General features: G+C 39.2%; 2 pseudogenes; one reads left to right on the top strand and one right to left on the bottom strand.

The window, feature by feature from the left end:
• Positions 1-13,012: 13,012 nt before the first annotated feature.
• LOC134912536 (5S ribosomal RNA) lies at positions 13,013-13,131 on the bottom strand (annotated as a pseudogene).
• A 1,841-nt stretch (positions 13,132-14,972) lies between these two features.
• LOC134912535 (5S ribosomal RNA) lies at positions 14,973-15,091 on the top strand (annotated as a pseudogene).
• The last annotated feature ends 6,876 nt before the right edge of the window (positions 15,092-21,967 follow it).

Below are 21,967 nucleotides of genomic sequence, written 5' to 3'. Positions count from 1 at the left end.
ATATAAGGTAAGAGATGTAGATGGGAGAGGAGAGGGTGAGGGCTTTATAAGTGAGTGTGAGAAGCTTGAAATGGATTCTGAAAGGGAAGGGGAGCCAGTGAAGGTCTTGTAAGAGAGGAGAGGTGTGTTTGGTGAGAAAACTGATCTGGGCAGCAGCATTGAGAATAGATTGGAGTGGAGAGAGGTATTTATCAGGAATGCCAGTCAGGAGGAGATTACAGTAGTCCAGTCTTGAGATGACCAGTGAGTGGAAAAGAGTCTTAATAGCATACTGGGTGTGAAGGGTCTGATTCTGGAAATATTTTTTAGATGAAAACGGCAGGTTTTTGAGAGGTACTGAATGTGTGGTTTGAAGGAGAGGGAGGAGTCAAGAATTACTGCAAGACCGTTATGCACTTTGGGACTAAAAATAAACATTCTACTTATAAATAAAATGGGGAAAATGTAGGGGAAATGTTAGTTGAAAAAGATTTGGGGGTGCTCATTGATAATAGACTTAGCAGCAGTACCCAATGTCAAAGTGTAGCAACGAAGGCAAATAAGATGTTAGCCTGCATAAAATGGGTATTGAGACAAGGGATGAGAGTGTAATCCTGCCACTATACAAATCATTGGTATAGTCACACCTTGAGTATTGGGCCGAGTTCTAGGCTCCGCAATATAAAAAAGATATCTTAGTGCTTGAAAGGGTTCAGAGGCGAGCTACAAATTTTTTTAAGGGGTTAGAGGCATTGGATTATGAGTAAAGGCTTACTAGGTTAGAAATGATTACACTAGAAAAGAGGCATCTAAGTGGAGACATTATCAATACTTACAAATATATAAAGGGACAATACATGGAGCTATCAGGCAAATGGTTTACTGAAAAATCTCTACACATGACATGTGGACAACCTCTGAGGTTAGAGGAGAGAACATTATGAGGAAAGGGTTCTTCACAGTTAGGGCAGTAAGGATTTGGAATTCTCTGCAAAAGAAGGTGATAATGGTGGACACAGTCATTAAGTTTAAAAATAGATTAGAAATCATAGAAATTATAGTTGATAGACTAAAAAAATTATAATATAACTTCATCTGTGTCATTATATGTAAACTATATCTACACAGAATAGTGTAAGATTTATAATACAGGTTGAACTCGATGGACAATTTGTATTTTTTCAACCTCATTAACTATGTTACTATGTAACTATGTTGCATGTGATTCGGTGCTGATGACACCCTCCTTTAGTTACTCCTTATGTCAGTGATTTTCAACCTTTTTCAACTCATGGCACACTGAACAATATTTTAAAATTGCCAAGGCACACCACCAGTCCTCCACGGGGGGGAAATACAAACATTGTCCCCCACGAGAAAAAAAAACACACACATTAGCCCCCACAGTAAATAAAATGAACAAATTTGCCCTCATGGTAATAAAACAAACACATTTGTCCATTCAGTAATAAAGGAAACACATTTGCAGTCACAGTAATAAAATACATTCAGCCCCACAGAAAAAAAACTCACATTTGACCCCACATTAATAAAAAAAATTGCCCACTCAGAAAAAACCCCCACACATTTGCCACCACCGTAATAAAACACCAAAGGAAAAAAAATACATTGGTCACTACCTGCTGGTAGAAGAGAAAGGAGCTCTGACTTCCAGGTCCCTCATTGGCTGGAGTAATGCTCACAGTGCAGAGCTGTGAGCAGTAGATGGGCATGCAAGCTGACTAGATTCCTGGCTCGCTAGCTGGCAAATGGGCAGGCACGTGGGCTAGATGGCAGGTGGCCATATGGACTGGATGATTGGCATGATTAAAGGCTAACAGGATGGCCATGTGGAGTGTGACCTATGATGTTATGCTGCTGCATTGTATAGGTTATGGCCCTGGCGCACTTGAGCCTCCTAGAAGATCCCAGCGCTGCCCAGGTCTGCAGTTAAATTGAAGGAGGCTCTGACTCTGCAGCACACTTGTCAACTGTTTGCAGCACCCTAGTGTGCCACGGCACAGGAGATGAAAAACACTGCCTTATGTTGTGCATACACCTGTGCATTGTAGTGCATACCCCTGACTTCACTACTTAAAATAAAAATTAGGCTAACTAACAGTACGAAATGAGTGAAGTAGACAGCTTCCTGTGGAGGTTGGCCATTTTCCAGTGGAAAAAAATAAAAAAATTGCAGAGCTATTTGAATTCATCAAGATTATTTTGTACAGAGACTAGTCTGACAATAACAGTAGGAATGGAATAATCTTGTATAAAGTTAGGCTGAAAGTTTGTCATAAAAGGACTTTGTTGAGTAGATGTATGATTCTGTTATTTTATGAAAACTGTTCCATCAGGACAACAGCAATCTGATAATTTTGCATATGTGGCACTCAGGTAAATATCATGGAAGCTACACCTTGCTGGTATTTGTTTACTCAGCTCAGTCAATTAATTTTGACAGACCAATATAAAGAAAGTTTTATTGCACCCGAACATGTCAGTGAAAAATCTACTTGCTGTAAAAGCTTTGAAATGGTTAACACAAGCATTGGATGCTTATAATGGATACAATATGGGTACAATATATATGAAACTCTTGTACGCCAGTGCTTCACTTACTGCTACATCAATCCGATTTCAGAACCACACATTTTGTATATACAGTATACAATGCAGCAAAAAAATCAAAGAATTTACTATCAACCGCTAAGAATCTTATCATACTAATAAAAGGCAATTAAAAATAATCACATATAAATTGCACTACTATTGGGGTCCCAAACACTAGTCTAAGTTTGTTAAATCATTCTCATTGGAGTCCTCTTTAAAAACTTCTAAAGTTCTTTAGTATATTGCCTGGTTATTCTAGTTCAGAGTCTTACACTAAAAATAAACGCTTTGCAAGGATAGGCATGCTCTGTTCAAAAAAGTTTTTTTTTTAAATATAATTAGTTTACTGCTTGCTTTCACTCTTTAACTGTTCAGCAATAACCACTATGAGCTGCATGTATCTGAAGAGCCTTATCCTGTAGTTATTAGCTCACTGTGATGCTGAAGCTATAATAGCCCTTTCTGCGTGTGGGATAGCAGTGCTTGCAGTGGACTGCTACTTCAGCTGTATTCACCTGGCTGAAGTTTTTTAGTAAATACTCTGTGTAGTCTATAGTTAGAGTTTGCCAAATGAGGAATGATAACTGGTACTCTCACTGCATGAGTCTCTCTCTGTGGTACAAGCCACTCACCGGGTCCTATGACTCTCACTGTCACACTTCCTTCCCTCCAGTCACCAGGAACACCACCAGATTGGGTAAGTTATTCCAAAGCCCCCTCCAAATTGCTGCTCTCTGTCCTCCTAAGATGGCTGCTACCCAATTGCCCACTGTCCCTGAAGTTGGCTGTAACTGCCACAGTGCAAGCCATCTCTCTCTCCCTGGGATTCATACACCTTTTGCTGACTGGTCAGTGTCCCTGTGCTAGATGCAGCACTCAGGGCACAGTTAACCCTTTCCCTGCTGCAAGTTTAATAGTGTCCAGCCAGGGATGCATTTAGCAGGGGAAGGGGCACAAAAGTCACATTACAGTTCATGGCAGTACCAATGGTGTGCCACATACAACCCCACTTGAATTATACATGTCCTCATGTATCGTCTACTTCCAACAAGTTCATGAATACATCAACTCTACTACAGAACATAAAATAGATCACAATTGATTACAAAGGCTACAAAAATCTAGAGAACTTTAGAATCTTGCTATTTTGTAACAGTGACATAAACTTTTCACTTGCTTAGAAACTACCCACACATTAAATATGCAACCTACAGTACACATTAAATATGCACCCTTCACATTAAATGGGAAAATCTAGGGTAAACGGTAGTTAAAAAAGATTGGGGGGTGTTCATTGATAATAGGCTTAATAACAGTACACAATGTCAAAGTGTAGTAAAGAAGGAAAATAAGGTGTTAGCGTGCATAAAACGAGGAATTGAGACAAGGGATGAGAGTATAATCCTGCAGCTGTATAAATCATTGGTACACACCTGGAATATTGTGTTCAATTCTGGGCACCACATTTTAAAAAATGTATCTGGGAACTCAAAAGAGTTTAAAGGCGAGCTACTAAATTAGTTAAGGGGCTAGAGGCACTGGATTATGAGGAATGGTTTCTTAGGTTGAATATGTATACATTATAAAAGAGGCATCTAAGAGGAGACATTAATATCTTCAAATATGTAAAGGGACAGTACAAGTAGCTATCAGGGGATTTGTTTAATAAAAGAACTCTGCATAGGACACACGGTCACTATCTGAGGCTAGAGGTGAAAAATCTGTACCCAACGTAGGAAAAGGCTCTTCACAGTTAGGGCAATAAAGATTTGGAACTCTTTGCCAGAGAACATGGTAATGGTGGACTCGATAAATACATTTAAAAATGGATAAGATACATTTCTAACTTATCCAAGGTTATAGCATTTAAAATATTGATGCTTTGGGTAGATATTTGGGAAGAACACAAATTTATAGTTGTTAAATAGTCTTAATACATTACTTCAGTGGGGACATTATAATAAACTCACCTTAATACAGAATATGGTATGAAATATATACAGGTTGAACCAGATGGGCATCCCGCGTCTTTTCAACCTCATTAACTATGTTACTATGTTACCTACAAAAATATGGTGGACTAATACATGTGTTACTTGTTTTCTAGTAAAGCTGTTACTTTGGGGTACTCCATTGTCCGAATCTAATGGCAAGAAATAACTTTGTTCCTCTGCCTTTCTTGATACTGCTACAAAATTAAGGAGAACTCTTTACCATTCATCATTGTATACTTGCCGTCTGGGCAGTACCACTTACTTTAGCTTTACTGTGGGATTCAGCAGTAACACTAGATTCAGACTTTGATATAACTGAATCTGCACCATTGGGTTCAGGGGCCTCCACACTCTCTACTGTAGTCATGTGGATCACTTCCTTGATGCCCTTTTCATATCAGCTGAACTTGAATCTGCCTGATCAGGGAAGGCCATGTTGTAATTAATGCCTTCAACTCTAGGCTCACCCTCACACACTGGCTCTGGAGGAAGTTGTGGCCCGACTACATTCTGCAGACTCTGCTGCACTGTGTCTCTCTGTTCTTCCACAATTTGTATATATGTTCTTCTTGATAGTTCCCTTTGCTCTGAGACATCAGTTTATTGTTGCCTGCACCCATATGGACTCCGTGGATAGTACTGTGGTTAGCGATACCTCCAATAAAGCCGTTGCTGATTTGCACCCTTTGTCACACCTTCAAGTTCTCTGGGCTCCTCTCTGTCTTTGTGGCATCTGTGATTTTGCTTGTACAGTAGTTACTTGGAGAACCTCTGCAACTTGTATAGTTCTGATAATTTTTGCAATCTTCTACAAATTGGCTGCCTTGCACTAGAGCACCACCAGGACCAGTTACAATCTGATCATCTTGAATACATATCACTGATTATATTCATCCAATGTCTTCTTGGTGCATTCTGTCTGAACATTGTATTGAGGGTGGAAGGAAGTTAATCATTTAATATTAATGGAGAGCAGTACAATTTTGCGTACAAAATCTTTAAGTTTTTGCACCCATCAAACAGATAATATATCAATAAGTCCTCTTTGTGGACCATGTACCTTTCTGACCAATAACTCTGCTTTTCTTTTGCTGAAGGAAGTCTTCAACAGGGCCTAAAGTAGAAATTTTCCTCCATGGATGAGAGGGTGAGGCAAATTTTAAATAATGCAAGTGGACATGTACAAGGAGACTAAAATGATAAAAAAAATATATAGCAGGACAACACAATCTTTTAACATCCTTATTTTCATTTGGCATCCAAAAATAATGAGATGGTATTTTATAGAGTTTAAATATTCCATTGTGTCTTGTCCGCATGGAAATATGAACAATTGCTATACTTTGAATTGTGTCTTGCTGATACGGCCAACCTGATGATACATACAGTATGAATGATACATACACGTGTCCAGATACAATGCCATGGACTGTGTGGTTTACCCTAACAAAGTATCCCACCCAAGACTTAAAAGTATGCATTACTGTATATTCACATCACTAATGCAACAAAAGTACAATACAACAGTACACTAAATATTGACATTGACATTTATTGTGCTTCTGTGTGTGACTCCGTTGCTAATCTGGGTAAAAAGACAAAAGACAGATTTCCATTAAGAGTGAACTGCACCATGCCTCACTCCATGCATTGTTATACTTAATCTTCAATTTAATACCAATTTTGTTGTGACAAAAGCTCTAATCTAGTGTGCTTGGTACACTGTAAGCATTTTTGTATGAAATTACAATGACAATAAGAAGCAAAATTCATGAAAACCAATAAACTGCTAACTGTGGCCGAGCAGCTAAGTCATTTCCAGTATCTAACCTCATATGGTGCAAAACACTAGGTGAATGAGTTGTACAGTATAACAGTATATATTTTCATATGTTTTTCCAGTTTGTTATTTATAGATTTAATGGATTTGTAAGATTATTGGATCCATTCTGCAACCTTTTCTAATGTTAAGAAACACCTTGTCAGTGTCAGTAGTTCCCGGAAAATTTTAATTAGTGAGAATAGTCTCTTTTAGCTTTACCTGGGATGAATTATCATCCACTTTTTATATTAAATCCATTTAATTTGTTGAACTTAAAGTTTATTTGCAAATCTGGTATACACCAAATTCAGGCGGGCTGTAAACAAGTTTATTTGATGTGACAACTTGGTCCCTATTCAAAAGCATTTGAAGTAGATGATAGCATTCAATTCTGGGTTGGGAAATATCAATATGGAGAGGGAATGTTTTTTTAGCCTCAGGTTACCAATGAAAATACAGTTTCTTCTTAGTTAGAGCCACAATATTGGAGAAGTCTTTAGTGAAAAATCTATAAAGGTTGGAAAATACCAGAAACTATAGCACCTAATTCACACATCAATTAATCTAATAGCCTGGAATATGGTAATATCTAGTCTCAAACCTTGATGACATACAGTAAGATATACTGTAGACTAGAAACGGAATTTGTGCTTCATGGAACTCACATTTTCCAATTTAATGAATAAATTATGTTTGTAAAGACAGTCTGGACAAAGGAATGGCAAAAAAAATTGAAAATGTCATTGAGATTAATGACAATAAATTGGTCGATTAGATTGCTGAAAATTTCATTTACAGTAAGTAATGTTGCTGGTGCATTGCACAGTTCTAAAGGCAGATCTATTCATAATATCCCTATCTGGTTCGAAAAACAGTTCACTAAGTTTTATATTAGGTTGTATGCAGAAGACAGATATCATTTATTGAAAATTTAGCTCAAGCAAAGAATTTTTAGCAATTCTGAAATAATAGTGAAAAGATGAAAGTTAATAATTGTATTCAAATTTTTATACTCAATGCTAGGCTGTAATGAACCTTCCTTTTTCTTCGAAAAAATAATTGGTACAGTATATCTATTGGAACTTTTCCTCCAGGTATTCCTAAGAATCTTTTCTTGATCTTCAGCTAATGGGTAAGTAGTGGCAACATCATATGGGTCATGGTGCAGTAATTGGTCAGCATTCCAAAGCATCAGAAACGTCTTTATGTGAAAAAAAGTGAACTGAGGCTCTGCTCAGAGTCAGTATCAAGAGTAGTGGTGGAGCAAACAAATAACAAAAATCAATATGAGAATAGTGACAAATTTTAGTGAAAATTATGAACATTGAAGTAACAAAAGAAACTTTGCAGGTCCAAATACGATAGTCACACAAAAAGAGTTAAAACCAAGCAACAGAAATAGGACTGCGTGCATTTTTTAGTTGAACGTATATTAAGTAAAATGAAATATTTTAGAAAGGAAAACCCATAGACCCCTATAAATGGGCATGCATATTGTACATATAATCTGGCCTAGCAACAAGGGGGGGGGTTTACAGGGGATAACCATCCCGGGCCCCATGGGTCAGCGGGGCCCTGAAGATCAGGGACATAAAAAACAGCTGCAGTGCCTACTAATAATTTTTAAGTACCCGCTTCTCCCGCCCGCTGCCAATTAACTTAAAAACTACTGGAATTCCCGGCCACACCAACCCCCCCTCCCCCTCCAAATTAACTGTCACTTTGTCCAGTCCCGATTGTGCTGACGTTGCACTACACCAACCACCACTGCCGCCACCAAGGATCTTCTCTGAGTGCAGCAGTTGTGCCCAGCCTCCTGCAGGACACAAACTTGGTCTGTGCAGCTCCACCGCTGTCCCTACAGTCAATCTGTGATAAGTCTTCCCTGTTTCTTGGCACTCTCACTGTGACAGTCTGCAATGATTTTATAAAAAAAAATGTAAATCACTGAAACTGTTTATGTGTATATGTAATTATATTATATATGTGTGTAAATTTTATATGTATACTCATATGTATGCATGTACAGATGTTTCCCACTACACCTTTTCTGCATATAGCAGCATTCTGTAGTGGGACCGCAGTTCATATCCACCCACTGCTGGTCCCACAGCAGTGTATGCATAGCAGGATCGTGCATACTCATGCAACCCACTATGCCGCAACCTGTCCTCTGCGATATAGCAACAGTGTAAAAGGACACACACACATATATATATATATATATATATATAGCGTATTCTGTAACTCCGGTACTCCCAGCTTCTCAAGTGTAAAATGACCTTGTGCCTTCCAAAATGGTAGTAATAGCAAAGTCTCAACGGCGGCACTCTCAGGTACTAGTAGGAAGAAACATACTCCACCAGTGTTTCTACGTTTCGGTTTTATTGTTCAAAACCGTCATCAGGAATACAAAGTACATACAATTCCTTCCTTAAGTAGTTTTTAAACACCCAATGCATGGTGCCAGAGCGCGCCAAATGCGGCCTCAGCTGACATCATCAGCGGCAGACAGAAACGTCCGACGCGTCTGTTTCAGCGTCAGTCTAAAAAAGTGTGTATACCCGTCACCAAGGAGACCAAGAAGATACATAGTAATCCAATATACTCTAAGAAGGCATAGTTACAAAGTGTCTATAACAGAATAAATTCAAATAGCCGCATATGTATAAAGCAAATGCAATATCAAATGTTATCAAGTAATTAAAAACAATTATAAGACAGGTATTCATTTAACCCATTGGGCTGCAGTGTATTCAACCTAAAGATCCACTTGGCTTCCTTTTGCAACAGTACCCTGTCCCGATCCCCTCCTCTCTTATTCTCAGGGACATGATCTATCATCTTGTATTTGAGTTGTGCTAATGTAGGGCCCGCTGTTTTAAAATGTCTAGCTACCGGCTGATCAATTGTTTTACCCATGAGGCACTGTTGGATGGCACTTCTATGTTGTGCTATCCGTTCTTTGAAAGACCTAATGGATTTCCCCACATATAGTTTATCACATGGACATCGTATGTAGTAAACTATGTATTTGCTGGAGCAAGTTAGTACAGGTTGAGTCTCCCTTATCCAAAATGCTTGGGACCAGAGGTATTTTGGATATGGGATTTTTCCGTATTTTGGAATAATTGCATACCATAATGAGATATCATGGTGAAGGGACCTAAATCTAAGCACAGAATGCATTTATGTTACATATACACCTTATACACACAGCCTGAAGGTAATTTTAGCCAATATTTTTTATAACTTTGTGCATTAAACAAAGTGTGTGTACATTCACACAATTCATTTATGTTTCATATACACCTTATACACACAGCCTGGAGGTAATTTAATACAATATTTTTAATAACTTTGTGTATTAAACAAAGTTTGTGTACATTGAGCCATCAGAAAACAAAGGTTTCACTATCTCACTCTCACTCAAAAAAGTCCGTATTTCGGAATATTCTGTATTTCGGAATATTTGGATATGGGATACTCAACCTGTATATGCTTAATAAATATCTTGTTACCCATAAAAGGATGCAGAAATTAATTACCTGCTTCTAGATAGGTGCATGTTGTGCATCCTAAGCATTTATATACTCCAGGTGTTTTAGACAGAAAATGTGTCTGAGGAGATGTTAATGAGGCTATGTCAGTCACCATAACCATGTCATGCATGTTTCTTCCCCTCCGATAACATGACATTAGTTTTTTATCCGCCATAGATGGAAGTCTAGTATCTTTTTGGACTAATGGCCAATATCTTTTAGCTTCTGTGACCAGTTTTTTACTGCTACTATTAAAGTCATTAACCCAGACCACAGAGTCCTGCACTGACTCTCCGGTGGTTTTTACCGGTGGGACCTTCGGCATCGATAGTGCTCGTTGCATGGCCTTATGCAATGTTTTATATATAGGAATATTTATAGAAGCTTGGTGGTTGGGGGGAAGAGATATCAGTATACCGGGCCCCAAGATTTCTATTGCTAGCCCTGTATATAGTTACATAGGCAGTTCTAAAATGTATAAACAGTAAACAGTAAAAAAAATTGAAAGAACATGGTGTGGTTTTAAATATTTTTCTCAATAGATTATATGGAAAAGAGTGATACCCAGATGACGGTCTCCACTTTACACAGTTCCTGTTTTGAAGAAAGGAAAGAAATTATCCACTGGTAAATTCTGAAGCACAGGTGGCACCTGTATTCAGCTTGTGCAGTCCCATTTGGTAATGGTGGATGGTTTGTCAGAGCTGGAAACAAAGAGGAGCTGTAGCGAATAAAAGCTTGTGTAAATAAAATGCATATTTCAGTATTTATGAGTCAATGGGTAGAAATGAAAGAGGGGAGTGTCTCGAATACTGGGGGTCATTCCGAGTTGTTCGCTCGTTATTTTTTTCTTGCAACGGAGCGATTAGTCGCGATTGCGCATGCGCAATGTCCACAGTGCGACTGCGCCAAGTAAATTTGATATGCAGTTAGGAATTTGACTCACGGTTTTTTCTTCGTTCTGGTGATCGTAATGTGATTGACAGGAAGTGGGTGTTTCTGGGCGGAAACTGGCCGTTTTATGGGAGTGTGCGAAAAAACGCTACCGTTTCTGGGAAAAACGCGGGAGTGGCTGGAGAAACGGAGGAGTGTCTGGGCGAACGCTGGGTGTGTTTGTGACGTCAAACCAGGAACGACAAGCACTGAACTGATCGCAGATGCCGAGTAAGTTTGAAGCTATTCAGAAACTGCTAAGAGGTGTGTAATCGCAATTTTGAGAATCTTTCGTTCGCAATTTTACTATGCTAAGATTCACTCCCAGAGGGCGGCGGCTTAGCGTGTGCAAAGCTGCTAAAAGCAGCTTGCGAGCGAACAACTCGGAATGACCCCCACTGTGCAAGGATTAGGAAGCATTACACATTTTGCAGAATCACTCTGCTTCATCAGTGACATTTGGGTTTTGTTCAGCATATTGCAAATATATACCCATATCTTTTAATGAACACACTTATGTAGGCTTTAGTTTTGCACATAATTCAATCAGTACAAAACAAAATGTAGAAAAGTAAAAACATAGTATATGATATCTGATACAAGGATACAAACCTACAGACTATAATAAATAAGAAGACTTATTTAAAAAAATGTTTATCTATGATGAGTCACATGATAGGGATTGTGGTCATGTGATCAGGATTTATTTTAAAAAAATATCTTTTTATCTATGAGAAGTCACATGATAGGCATGTAATCAGGATTCATTTGAAAAAATCTTTATTTTCAAACTGTGTGAATAAATTCATATTTGAATAGAGGACTATTTAGATACATGAAAAAATCTTTATTTTCAAACTGTGTGAATAAATTCATATTTGAATAGAGGACTATTTAGATACAATATAGAGACAAATGTAGTATTAATCGGTCATGTATTTATAGATGTTAAAACAATAGAAAATGCAGCTAGTTTTTAGTGTCATGTGATTGTTTTTTAAATCTTTCTTGTAGGTTTCTAAAGCAACCTCCATAAAGCAAAGTAGTATTGTGTATATCTTCATTTTCACCAATCATGTCCTAGTTGAACAGGGGCATCATAGATACATCATGTTGGCAGAGTGTTGCAGTGTCGGATAGGGATGTTAGTCCACACAACAACACTTTACCAGGATGATTGGTTTATTCAGAGCAGAAGTTGCACATCAGTGCAGTTGTCTCTCCAAGGAAGAACTCTCACAGACTGTGCACTAAGCTCCTCCTCCTACTCCTTCCCTAGGAGGGAAACACTAGAGCAGTGAAACTGCCTCTAGTGCTGGGAACGGAGACAGACCAGAGAGTTATCCACTGTCTAACAACCTCCCTCGCTCAAGGCTGTCTCCGGTTACATACATTTGGCTAATACTTTATCAAAACATTTCTTAATAAAGTTTTCCTGTAACCAAAAACACATTAATACAGCATGGTAAGCAACAGTAAAACAAATCAACATTTCTCAAACATATTCTAGTCCACATTTTGTTATGAACATATTCAGCAAGTGTGATGACAGTCCCTTTGTCAACATGCTAGGAAATTGGTAAATCTGCACAGAATACTGTATTAATAATGTCTGTTTTGATTTAGTAATTTGTTAAACCAACATTATGCTTACTATACAAACAAATAAATTCAGCAATGGGTTGGTGGTGCTCCCGGAAAATAGTTCAGTAAACTATATGAAGAAGGGTGGTCTTAAGAAAGAGCAAAAGACAAAAGCAGCTATATGCCTTTTCCAGGGCACGCTTAGAAAAAAATTTATCTATATAAGAAAGTGATGAATTATGAAAATATGAGTAAATTAATACTTAACTTTTATTAAGTATACTTGATAAAAGGGAGAAAGCGAATATAGATAATTGCTAAAAAAAATTTGGGGCAATGAAAATTTAGAAAGGCGAAAATATGTTTACTCCCCTAATGATCCAAAAAATTACTCCAATATAGGATTGTAAAATCTTTGTGGGAATAGACCTGCTCCATTGGGTTCAGCTATCCCATGTCAGAATATCAGAATTGGATATTGGAGAAAATTCAATGTCTGGGACCGCACAGAGAGCTGGAAAGACTCAAATGGTATGAGAGTAAAATACCTACGGTACCTAGTATTCCCTGGTGGTCTCCCGACCGGGTACTGACCAGGCCCTGCAGTGTATGGCTTCCAAGATCAGACGAGATTGGGCATACTCAGTGCGGTTTGACCGTAGGTGAGTAAATCTCCAGCATGTGCAATCAATTCCAGTATGCTGTTATCCCCGGCAGATTTTATAGATATGATAGTCTGACAGGGAATAATCCCCTGAATGAAATATAATATAAATGATTCAGTGTTTTGGAAAAAACCCCACCGTATTCTGATGGGTGTTTGTTGCTCCCATATAAAAAAAACCCTATTGTTGTATCACATTTGTACAGAGAGCAAAGGATGTATTCTCTTAAAGCATATATTAGATGTTCCTACGACTCGATTTCAGACAGTTGTATTTTGGAACCAATCATATAAATATGGTAATTCAATAGGGAATGATCCCTTGTTTACACAAATACTGAATGTTCCTATGGTCAGATATCACATAGTATTAATACTGAACATTCAGAATGCATATTGGGAGGCCGTTTTGTACAATAAGCAAATGGTGTTAGTTGCACTGAAAATCATATATAAAGAAAAATGAATAATAAAAAAATTAATAATAAAAAAATTGAGAGAAATGGGAAAGAGAGGGGAGAACAGACACCCTTAAACTAGGCACATCAGGTTTACACAGCTGAAATGCAGTTATTTAATCTACATATAGGATAAATGCTGCCTCCCACTGTGCCCCTGAATTGTTTGGACACAGTGAATAAAATGTTATGTTGTGCCTGTGAAGGAATCCCCCCTGGTGGAAGATGAAGAGAAAATGCCTCACAGTGTGCGGCTCAAACCTTTTTGCCTGCAAGCATTGGTGGGCAGTGTGAGGCCTGAAATATCCCGCAATTGTAGGTAGAGGTATTCCAGCCAGGGAGAGGGTGTGCTGAACCTGGAGCTGTGGAGCCGATGTCCGCGGTCCGAGCGACCGTAAGTTCGGACACCGGGACCGGAAGTTGACGTACGTTTTGCTCTGGGAGCTTGATCACCTGATAGCCACTGTGATCAAGCCCCCAGAGCGAAACGTACGTCAACTTCCGGTCCCGGTGTCCGAACTTCCGGTCGCTCGGACCGCGGACATCGGCTCCACAGCTCCAGGTTCAGCACACCCTCTCCCTGGCTGGAATACCTCTACCTACAATTGCGGGATATTTCAGGCCTCACACTGCCCACCAATGCTTGCAGGCAAAAAGGTTTGAGCCGCACACTGTGAGGCATTTTCTCTTCATCTTCCACCAGGGGGGATTCCTTCACAGGCACAACATAACGTTTTATCCACTGTGTCCAAACAATTCAGGGGCACAGTGGGAGGCAGCATTTATCCTATATGTAGATTAAATAACTGCATTTCAGATGTGAATACCTGATGTGCCTAGTTTAAGGGTGTCTGTTCTCCCCTCTCTTTCCCATTTCTCTCAATTTTTTTATTATTAATTTTTTTATTATTAATTTTTCTTTATATTATATATGATTTTCAGTGCAACTAACATCATTTGCTTATTGTACAAAACGGCCTCCCCATATGCATTCTGAATGTTCAGTATTAATACTATGTGATATCTGACCATAGGAACATACAGTATTTGTGTAAACAAGGGGATCATTCCCTATTGAATTACCATATTTATATGATTGGTTCCAAAATACAACTGTCTGATATCGAGTCATAGGAACATCTAATATATGCTTTAAGAGAATACATCCTTTGCTCTCTGTACAAATGTGATACAACAATAGGGTTTTTTTTTATATGGGAGCAACAAACACCCATCAGAATACGGTGGGGTTTTTTCCAAAACACTGAATCATTTATATTATATTTCATTCAGGGGATTATTCCCTGTCAGACTATCATATCTATAAAATCTGCCGGGGATAAACGCACACTGGAATTGATTGCACATGCTGGAGATTTACTCACCTACGGTCAAACCGCACTGAGTATGCCCAATCTCGTCTGATCTTGGAAGCCATACACTGCAGGGCCTGGTCAGTACCCGGTCGGGAGACCACCAGGGAATACTAGGTACCGTAGGTATTTTACTCTCATACCATTTGAGTCTTTCCAGCTCTCTGTGCGGTCCCAGACATTGAATTGTCTCAAATATCCAATTCTGATATTCTGACATGGGATAGCTGAACCCAATGGAGCAGGTCTACTCCCACAAAGATTTTTTCAATCCAATATTGGAGCAATTTTTTGGATCATTAGGGGAGTAAACATATTTTCGCCTTTCTATATTTTCATCGCCCCAAATTTTTTTTAGCAATTATCTATATTCGCTTTCTCCCTTTTATCAAGTATATCTTAATAAAAGTTAAGTATTAATTTACTCATATTTTCATAATTCATCACTTTCTTATATAGATTAATTTATTTCTAAGCGTGCCCTGGAAAAGGCATATAGCTGCTTTTGTCCCTTTGTCAACATATCAGCAGCATTGCTCTCGCTTGCTATGTAATCCACATTAACAGACTTGTTTTACACTAACTCATGGATAAAGTGATATCTAATGGCAATGTGTTTGGACCGTCCATAATGCTTGGTGCTGGAAGGCAAATCAATTGCTCCCTTGTTATCACATGCAATGTTGATAGTCTCATTGTGGTAAAGAAGTCTAAGCTCACATAAAGTCTCCTTCATCCATAAAGCTTCTTTTGCAGTTTCTGTAAGTGCCATGTACTCCGCCTCAGTGGATAGGGCAACAGTGGGTTGCTTTCTGTTCGCCCAGCTGACGGCTGCACCTGCCAAAATGACCAAATAAGAATGACGGTCATCTTCATCTGATCCCCATTCGTCATCACAGAAAACTTCCAAAGGCATACCTTTTACTTTGTAAACATCAATTTTAATGGACTTGTACCTTTTAAGTACCTTAGGATTCTTTCGACTGCAATCCAGTGTTGCCTCCAGGGTTAATTGCAAACTGGCTTGCCTGGCTGCATGTGTGATGTTGGGGTGAGTCCCAATACTTGCATACATCAAGCTACCAATAGCATTTTGATAAGGAATCTCTCTCATTTCCTCCATCTCCTCCTGGCTGGTTGGTGACTTGGCCTTTACCATCTTTATGCTTTTGTCAATAGGAGTGCTCACTGGTTTAGCATCAGACATTCCATACTTGCGAAGTATTGCTTCAATTTATGTCTGTTGATCAATTGTAACACTCCCATCCTTCAGGTTTTGTACAATTCTCATGCCTAACAAATGATTTGCATGGTCTAAATTCTTTAGCTTGAATCTTTGGGGGCAATTCAGATCTAATTGCTTCTGTGCATTTTCACACAAATCAGATCTGAACTGTGCATGCATCTGAGACGCACTGTGCTGGCTCATCGCACACAAGCAACATGCATCGGTGCCTAGCGATGGGATGGTGCGAAAAATCCAAATGCACGGGAGTTCAAAAGGAGATTGACAAGAAGAGGCCATTTGTGGGTGGCAACTGACCGTTTTCCAGGAGTTTCTGGAAAAATGCAGGCGGGATCAGGCATTTTGAGGGAGGGTGTCTGACTTCAGCTCCGGCCCCAATCAGGAGGTTTGAATCACAATGGCTGAGTACGTCCTAGGCTGCGCAGAGACTGCACAAACTGATTTTTGTGCAGCTCTGCTAACAAAGTGATTGCACACTTGCACAGCATTTTCCCCTCCCCCTATAGGCGGTAACTATCTGATCGCAGGGAAGTAGAAAATGCAGCTTAGCGATCAGATCTGAATTAGGCCCTTTGTTTCAGCTGCTGCTTTACATCAGTAATGTTCTCTTCTTGATCTGCTAGCAATAGATCATCCACATACACAACTATGATGAACCGCTTTTCTTCCAAAATTTTATGATATAAGCAGTGATCAGTCTCTGACCTAACAAAGTTCATCTCTAGCAGCACAGCATCCAGCTTGGAACATATTCTCATCATAATGTTCAGGTGGTTCCATATAAATCTCCTCAATTAACTCTTCATTTAGGAATGCAGAATCAAAGTCTAATTTGTATAACAATAAATCATGAAGTGTAGCATTGGCAATGGGGGTAATTCCAAGTTGATCGCAGCAGGATTTTTGTTAGCAATTGAGCAAAACCATGTGCACTGCAGGGGAGGCAGATATAACATGTGCAGAGAGAGTTAGATTTGGGTGGGGTGTGTTCAATCTGCAATCTAATTTGCAGTGTAAAAATAAAGCAGCCAGTATTTACCCTGCACAGAAAAAAATAACCCACCCAAATCTTACTCTCTCTACACATGTTATATCTGCCTCCCCTGCAGTGCACATGGTTTTGCCCAATTGCTATCAAAAATCCTGCTGCGATCAACATGGAATTACCCTCAATAACTGACCTAAAGGTGCTGTACCTCGCATCAGGTGAAAAGATCTCTCTGTAGTCAATCCCGGATTTTTGTGTATATTCCTTAGCAACAAGGTGTGCTTTGTAATGAGCAATAGTCCCGTCTGCATTCAGCTTTCTGCTAAAGACCCACTTGTTCTTGATTGTGTTACAGTTATTTGGCCTGTCAACTACAGTCCATGTACTGTTATCATCCAGAACTGACAGCTCTGTATTTATTGCTGATTTACATTCTTTCCAGTTGCTACTTGATTTTGCTTCCTGTATATTTTGGGGTTCACGATAAGCTATATTTCCATATTCCTCACTGTATCTTTTGGATGGAACACCTTTATTTCTTCTCATGGAACTTCTGTTTCCTGATTGGGTATCCACATTAACACTTTCAGGTTCAGACACACTTTCCGCTGCCTGTATATCCAGCAATACATATTATTGCTGTGATTCTTGTTCCACTGTTCCAGTGATTGGTGCTGTCTCATGGAACACCACATCTCTAGACTTTAGAAGACATTTGTTTGTAATGCCCCAAAGCCTGTATCCTTTGCTTTCTTCACAGTATCCTAGCATAATACATTCCACTGACTTTGAATCTAATTTCCATATGTTCTCCTTAGGTATACATGTATAAGCTTTACAGCCGAAGACACAGAGATAATTGACAGCTGGTTTTATCCTGGACCATGCCTCCAGTGGCGTTTTACCTTTTACAGCAACTGTGGGCACACAGTTTTTAAGATATGCTGCAGTATACACTGCCTCCACCCAAAAGCTTTTCTCCAGGCCTGCGTCACTCAACATGGTCCGTGCTCTCTCAACAATTGTACGATTTGCACACTCATTCACATCATTTTGTTCTGGCGTTTAAGCAAATTGTTAGTTGATGCTGTATGCCATATTTTTTCAGGAACCGTGCTAAAACTCTGTTGTCATACTCTCTGCCATTGTTAAAGATTAATAAGTCACCTGGTCCCGATGGAATTCACCCGATGGTTCTTATGGAGCTGCACGCTGAACTAGAAAGACCTCTATTTTTGATCTTCATGGATTCGGTTAAATCGGGTATGGTTCCCAAAGACTGGCATAAAGCAGAGGTAGTGCTGATATTTAAAAAGGGCAGCAAAGCTAAACCACGTAATTATAGACCAGTTAGTCTTACATCTATAATGGGGAAAGTATTGGAAGGTATTCTAAAGGACAGTATTCAAAAGTTCCTTGAAGCAAATAAGGTCATTAAAAGGAACCAACATGGATTTGTGAAGGACAGATCATGTCAGATCAATTTACTTGGCTTTTATAAAACAGTAAGTGCGAACCTGGATCAGGGTAAGGAGGTGGATATAATCTTTTTAGACTTTGCCAAAGCTTTCAACACTGTAGCACACGTGTCTTATCTACAAGCTACAAGAAAAAGGGCTAGGGAGCACAATATGCATTTGGGTCAGTAATTGGTTAGATAATAGGGAGCAGCGCGTTGTGGTCAATAGATCATTTTCAAATTGGACTAAAGTACCAAGTGGTGTGCCACAAGGGTCTGTACTTGGACCACCTTTGTTAAACATTTTCATCAACAACCTAACAGTAGGTCTAAAGAGCATGGTATCAATTTTCGCAGACAATACCAAATTGTGTAAGGTTATAAATATGGAGGAGGATGCGGAGTCTCTTCAGAATGACTTAACTAAACTGGAAACATGTGCAGCAAAATGGAGAATGAGATTCAACACAGACAAGTGTAAGGTAATGCACTGTGGGGGCAAGACCAAAAATAATACCTACATACTAAATGGGGTAATATTAGGGGATTCTGTACTGGAAAAAGACTTAGGGGTTCACATAGATAAAAATTTAAGCAGCAGTACCCAAAGTAGGAGTTCAGCAAAGAAGGCTAATAAGATATTAGCATGCATAAAATGGGGAATTGATGCAAGGGATGAGAGTATTATACTCCCATTATATAAATCACTAGTGAGGCCTCATCTTGAATACTGTGTGCAATTTTGGGCACCATATTACAAAAAGGATATCCTGGAGCTAGAAAAGGTTCAGAGGCAGGCGACCAAACTAATCAAGGGCACGGAGACGCTGGAATATGAGGAAAGTCTTGCAATGCTAGGCATGTTTACATTGGAAAAGAGAAGACTAAGAGGGGACATGATCAACATCTACAAACATATAAGGGGTCAATACACAGAGCTTGGGAGGGACCTGTTTTCTATAAGATCAGCACAGAGGACACGTGGTCACTCGCTTAGGTTAGAGGAGAGGAGTTTCCGCACAATGAGGCAAAAAGGTTTTTTCACAGTAAGGACAATACGTGTTTGGAATTCCCTGCCTGAGAGAGTAGTAACTGCAGACTAAGTCAACACCTTTAAGAATGGGTTAGATAAATTCCTATTGCATAAAGATATTCAGGGTTATGGTGTGTAGGCACGCATTATAGTTAATATAACTAGTCCTAACATAAAAATAACTAGTCCTATAATAAGACTGCATAGGAGACCACAAATAGGTTGAACTTGATGGACAATTGTCTTTTTTCAACCTTAGTTACTATGTTACTATGACTTTTAATTTCAGACCCGTCTGAGTCTCCACCAGGTTCTTGTATTCAACAATTTTATTGACAACTTCACTTTTAGCTTTCATGAAATACACATGTCATCCTTGTGACATCATCAATAAATGTTATAAAATACCTGTAGCCACTAATTGATTCCATCTCCATCGGACCACCTACATCAGTATGCACTAGGGCTAGTGGTATTTCCGCTGTACTAGTAGACTTAGGAAATGGGGTGCAAGTCTGCTTTCCTTTTATACAATTCTCACATACAGGTCTCTCAGTATTACAGTGATTCCAGTTGCCATTCCATCAAGTAGTTTCTGGACGTTGCCATTTCCCAGATGACATAGGTGCCTGTGCCACAGCTCCATCGACTGGTTTAATCAGAGGCTGCCCTTGCAGAACACTGTTCGGTGTCTAGGACATACAGTTAGTTGCACTGGGTTACTGGAGCAATTACAGTCCCTTTCTCATTTTGCACCATACATTTGCCCTTTGTAAACTGGACTCTAAAACCCTTTTTCCCCAGGACGCTTATAACTCTGGCATGAACAAGATGTCTTGGATGTCTGTAATAACTGTTTCACCACAAATTTTGAAGCAGTGAGTACTTTGTCTCCAATCCCTTTTACTGTAATGAGTTCACAAGCTGTCAGTGAAGTGAACCATTCCTGATTACAACTGAAATGCCTAGTGGCTCCCGAGTCCATGTACCTGCAATACTTTTTGTGACTATCTGCTACATTTAATGCTGACTCATTTGGTTTGTCACGCTTCTTCTGCATACCACTGCAATTTCTCAGTCTGACACTTTCCCACTGATAATGGAGAAGATGTGTTGTTCTACAGCCAAGCTTATCGTCCCGATGGCTCTATCCATCTCAACAGGGTTTGGGTCTGCTCCTGGCTAAATTGTGACTTTCCACAACTTTTCCCGCTTAAGCAGCATCTCCATGGTGAATTTCCACATTGTGTAATTCTCTGAGCCTCTTAGCTTTGTAAAGTTCACACTGTTCCCTGTACTGTACATTCTTATCTATACTTAATAAAAGTACTCCTTCTTTAATCAGCTGCACTTTTATTTCTTATGTACTGTACCTCTGTTTTAGAATGCCTTTCTGACTTGGGGTCCTGGGCCCATAACCTGTTGGCAGAGTGTTGCAGTGTCGCAGAGGGATGTTAGTCCACACATTGGAACTTTACCAGGATGATTGGTTTATTCAGATAACAGAGATAACAGCTTATGGTATATAGAAGATGTTCTGCAGCAGCAGGAACTTACAGTATACATGTGAAGCAGTATAGTGGTAACACAGCATCTCAGTACATACAGGATGCAGCTGTATATAGACAGGGTGTGGCTGCAGGGTAGACAAGGTCACACACTGAGGAGAGCAGAAGCTGTACGTCACTGCATTTGTCTTTCCCAGGAAGAACTCTCTCAGACTGTGCACTAAGCAGCTCCTCCTGCACTGAGCTGACACTAGGAGGGAAAATATTAGAGCAGTGAAGCTGCCTCTAGTGCTGAGAATGGAGACAGACCACAGAGTGATCCACTGTCTTACACATCATAGGTAACTATGGCAACTTTGCAGAGGACAGAGTACAAGAAGAAATCACGAGTATTAAAAGTTTCAAATACCATAGTGACAAAAAGAAGAGATTGCAGATCTTGTACATGGGTATTTAATAATTACCTGACCTTATTGAGGAAACAATCAGTGACGAAAGTAACCATTCATGAGACTGAAACACATAGATATATAACAACTGTACATATATAATCTGAGTGTTATATACAGGTTGAGTATCTCTTATCCAAAATGCTTGGGACCAGAAGTATTTTGGATATTGGATTTTTCCATATTTTGGAATAATTGTATACCATAATGAGACATCATGGCGATGGGACCCAAGTCTAAGTACAGAATACATTTATGTTTTATATACACCTTATACACACAGCCTAAAGGTAATTTTAGCCAATATTTATAATAACTTTGT

This window comes from Pseudophryne corroboree, chromosome 4 (genome assembly GCF_028390025.1).
Source record: "Pseudophryne corroboree isolate aPseCor3 chromosome 4, aPseCor3.hap2, whole genome shotgun sequence".
Lineage (NCBI taxonomy): Eukaryota > Metazoa > Chordata > Amphibia > Anura > Myobatrachidae > Pseudophryne > Pseudophryne corroboree.
The sequence above is the reverse complement of the archived record's forward strand: the minus strand, read 5'-3'. Positions and strand labels throughout refer to the sequence as shown.